General features: G+C 30.5%; 1 non-coding gene across 1 annotated transcript; it reads right to left on the bottom strand.

Annotated features, from left to right (window-relative positions):
• Window positions 1-3,533: 3,533 nt before the first annotated feature.
• Window positions 3,534-3,605, bottom strand: TRNAC-GCA (transfer RNA cysteine (anticodon GCA)). Its single transcript has one exon. It is a non-coding gene; the product is annotated as a tRNA-Cys (tRNA).
• Window positions 3,606-5,000: the final 1,395 nt, after the last annotated feature.

Raw genomic sequence — 5,000 nt, 5'->3', positions numbered from 1 at the left:
GGGGACGGACTGTAAATTCGTTGGCAATATGTCTACGCTGGTTCAAATCCAGCTCGGCCCAATATATCGCGTATCCACCATAAAATGATATAACCTATTTGTCCTTCTACAGAAATACTTGACTTGATATGAAAGAATAAAAAAAAAAACTCTTTTTTTATTCATTGACAGATTGATAATCAATCAATTTTACAATAACGAAAAAATAAATATTAATCCATGCTTCTCACACTAAAGTCCATGTCTCCGCGCATATCAATCTATTACTTTATTACTCGCGTCTCTGTCTGGTAGAATATGACAATTCGAATCAAAAATCTACATAGAAAGGTTTGAAGGAAATTAAATCAACAACATATGTTGTACACTTTATTTCCCTGGGATTGTAGTTCAATTGGTCAGAGCACCGCCCTGTCAAGGCGGAAGCTGCGGGTTCGAGTCCCGTCAGTCCCGATGGATCCAAATCCAATAAAAAAAAAATACATCAATTAATCTCTTCCTTTCCTGTGAAAGAGAGAACAAATAACATAACTGAATTTTATTCCAAACGGGATCTCTCTTATTTTTTTTCCACATTTTTCAACAAAAAAATATGGGAATTTTGATTTCTTCAACGAGTACTAATTGATGGGAGAAAGACATATGTGCCATATGTGAATTACCACAATTATTGGTAGCATCATATTCAGGATTCGAAGGCGTACTGGGTCTAGTTGATTACGCCCGATTTTTCTAATGAAATAGAGTACTATACGTTTCCGGAAAGCACATACATAAAGGGAATTTGGACGATACAAAATAAAGTTTACATAGTAAACTTTGATCTAATTTTTCGTCTGAAAGCAAAATATATCCGTTCTGGCTCCGATTTTTTGTAACCTCAATTAGTAAATTCAATTACTAATTTGAATTTGAAATAATCTATCTTATTAAAATTTAACACTTAACTTTTGATATATACGTCCCACTACTAATTCAAGGAAAGAGGATATTAATACAAACAAGGATCCCATCTATCTCTCTTAGTGAGGTAATTAAGAATTTTTGAAAGTTTAAGTTTCGTTTTTATTTCTTTTTTTTAAGAAGATTTTATAAGTACAAAAAAAGGAAGGAGTTTAGTTCGAACCTACCTCCTTTTCCTTTTTTGAATTTCGCTGCTATTCTTTGCTTGAGTTTGTTTATAAACAATGTAAGGGTAAAGGTAGTCTGATGAGACTTCATCAGATGATTGCATTGAATAAGAGGGCAGTAGATTATAGAAAAGAAAGAATGCAAAAAATTATAAATAAAAAAAAGTAACGAAATTCTTGATTGCATCAGGAATCCCATTTTGTTTAAATTCGGTATGGATAAAAGATCTTCCTATGTTATACTATTCAATTCTCGACGATGAATCGATTTGATAGCTCCGATATTGTTATTCATGATATTTTAATACGATTCGATATCATCGAGATGCAACGCATCCCCTTGAATTTACAAGCGAAACATTTATCATCTCTATGGGATTAAATCCCGAGTTATTGCGAATAAAAAATGAAACGATGATATTATGGAAGTAAATATTCTCGCATTTATTGCTACTGCACTGTTCATTCTAGTTCCGACCGCCTTTTTACTTATAATATACGTAAAAACAATCAGTCAAAGTGATTAATTTGAATTAACCTTGACGTTTTAGTTCTTATCAATGATTGAAGATAAGAAAAATGAAAAGCATTAAAATTTCGCGTCTTAAATGAAATTGGCGGACTAGAATTATCAGTATTCTACGAGAGAAGTATTCGATAAGATCCGATAGTATGGTAGAAAGAAATATATGAATCCTTCTACCATACTATCTATTATTGTTATTGAAGTGTATAAATATAAAATTGTACTCTATAAAAATAGAGGTTGAATATCGATCAATTTGAATATAGATGAATATACAATATATATCTTTCTATTTATATATAGATATCATATCAATTACATATATGTAATATTAATCTAATATACATAGTGGCCCAATTCTATTTCTTTGCTTCATAATTCATGTTGATTAGAATGAATCTGAAATCAAATAATCGAAAGGCCACTAATTTTTTTTTAGCATTCGAAAGAAGTAATTGATTGAGCAGTTGACAGATGATCCAGGAGTTCGGTTCCATGGGAACTTTTTATCTTCGGATTTCGAAAAGAATTAGCAAACCCCATTTTTATTTAACGTTTGAAGCATGATATGAAATGAGTTCCCTAAAACAAGAAAAAATCCTATTTTGAAAATAACTAAAATACTAATAATAATAAATAAAAGAAGTGGTAAGCACGTAATATGTGGGTGGCTACCCCGAGGTACTATCTTATTATGAGGTAGTATATTATTATGCGTAGTATCTCATTGGACAACCACTATGTCTATGTTCTTTCGTGTTGAAAGTATGGATCCACTTAAAAACTTATAATCCGAACTCTTTTTTTTTTTACTTTTCAAAATAAAAGAAAAAAAGTTTTGCAGAACGATCTATAAAATAAACCAAAAACAATACAGTTTTATTTTTCAATTAGTAGTACTTCTAGAGTCCACTTCTTCCCCATACTACGAGGGAAAGAGAAAATGTAAAGACTACCATTAAAGCAGCCCAAGCGAGACTTACCATATCCATGTGAATTATGTCCCCTATCTCTATGAATATAAAAGAATTATTCCATTATTGCTCACTAATAATTATTATTCACTAATAATAGTGGAATCACTAGCGCATAGTCAAAAAGAGATTCGGGCACAACACCATTGATGAAACAATACAAAAAATCGAATTATCCCAAGTTATTATATGATTTCTAGTATAATCGAAAAAATTCAGTACAAATAAATAAAAGAGGCAGAAAAACTCTTGGAAGTATCAAAAGAATGTTAGTAACATGTAGGAATAATAAGACCTAGTCTTTCTTTTGTTGTCCTGCATTTCATTACATTAAGTAAAAAGTCTCAAAATAGAGAATCAAGATAGTATCTATCACATAACCCTACTATTATTCCTTTCTCATTTGATCTAATCTTTACTGTCCCCCCCGATTGTTTCATAGAGACAATCGGAAGATGGGATGGCCTATTACATGCGTGGTTAGAGCTTATCGAAAAGAAATAAGTTCTTTTTTTAAGATTAAAATAAAAAAAAAAAGCCAATTATTCATTCAATATAATATTGATTGAATGCTCGAGTACTCAGATACTTTCATGAGTCCGTATATCAAGTATCTTCCTCCTTTCCGTAAGGAAAAATGAAATTATATTCCCTAATTCAAGACCCAATGAGTAGACACTACATTAGTAGTCGAAGGGCTATCATCTCAAGATTTAACGATTATTTTTCATTACTCTACTAAATTCTGGAAACGAAACCTATACGCAAGGATTTATAACATTTTAGAGAACCCCAACGATGCTTAGAATCAAGCAAATCTAAAGATGCTTTTCTTCTAAAAAAAATGATAAAGTTATATCAGCAAAACAGAAGAGGGTATTTTGATTCTTTTGTTTGTTGCTGAGGCGACACCCGGATTTGAACTGGGGAAAAAGGGATTTGCAGTCCCCCGCCTTACCGCTCGGCCATGCCGCCAAAACGATACAAAATATTGGATTGGCTCTATCTCTTAGATAGATAGTATCTTACAACACACAATATCTAAAACGAAAAACCGCAAAACTTTGCTTTTTCTATTGAAAAAAAAATGTGGATTTTCATTCACAAAAGCAAAAAATCAGGACAAATGGGAACCGTTAACTTTAACTATTGACTGTGAATTCATAAATGATTCTTGGATTGAAATTGCAAATTCGGTTTCCCTAATGATATAAGAAAACAATCCAAAAATGGATACCTTACCTAAATAAATAAAAATTGATAGATAACTAATCATTACTAATCCATCCGTATTGATTCGGATTCGTTTCCATAACCATAAAAAAATCCTTATTAATGACAATTTTAATAGCGATTATGAGTATATGTAAACCCCAGAACATAAACGATTACTATTATCTAAATCTAATATCTTATATATATATAAGATGTTTATAGGAAATGTTCGGAATTCTGTTTTTAGAATTTTTTTTTTCATTATCATTAAATAGAAAATATAAATTTTTGATAGAGTACGACATGTGATGTTCCCCATAGAACTGTAATAAAGGAGGCGATATATATAACTAACTATATATATATATCTGCACATGTTTATTAATAAATACAAGTCCTTATACATACTTCAATCGCATTCTACGAATTCTACTAAAAAAAATATAGGTATAGGTAAAATATCTCTCTTCTATGCGAATTTTTTTTAACAGTGAAATCTACGAAAAAGTTCCATGTTGTTAAATAAAAAAAAATTCTATATTGTTTCTTCAGATCAAATCCCGAATCTATTTATAGTACCCAATCCGATTGGAATATCATAATAATGGTAGAAATTGACTCACTTTTGTTTTGATATAGATATTTTATACAAAACTCCATAATTCTAAATAGAATTTACCAATTCATTTGTAGTTGTTGCAAATTCCAATTTAATTTGAGTATCAAAGTCTCTTTATTCCTACGTTCATATGTATTTCATGCATTACATCTATTACACCTATGAAGTTAGGTAAAATTTCATGTGATTCAGTAAACATAATATAAATTCCATCATTGCTAGATCGATCCATTTTAAGCAAATAATGGGATTTTTTTTATAAATGGGAAATAAATAAAATGCTTGGGGGTGGAAATGAGAGAATGTCTACAATACCTGCGTTTAATCAGATACAATTTGAAGGGTTTTGTAGGTTCATTGATCATGGCTTAACAGAAGAACTTTCTAAGTTTCCAAAAATTGAAGATACAGATCAAGAAATTGAATTTCAATTATTTGTGGAAACATATAAATTGGTAGAACCATTGATAAAAGAAAGAGATGCTGTATATGAATCACTCACATATTCTTCTGAATTATACGTATCCGCAGGATTA

The sequence above is a fragment of the Cucumis melo genome, unplaced genomic scaffold (genome assembly GCF_025177605.1).
Source record: "Cucumis melo cultivar AY unplaced genomic scaffold, USDA_Cmelo_AY_1.0 utg002184l, whole genome shotgun sequence".
NCBI lineage: Eukaryota > Viridiplantae > Streptophyta > Magnoliopsida > Cucurbitales > Cucurbitaceae > Cucumis > Cucumis melo.
Note: the sequence above shows the minus strand (reverse complement) of the source record. Positions and strands in the feature narration are given on the sequence as shown.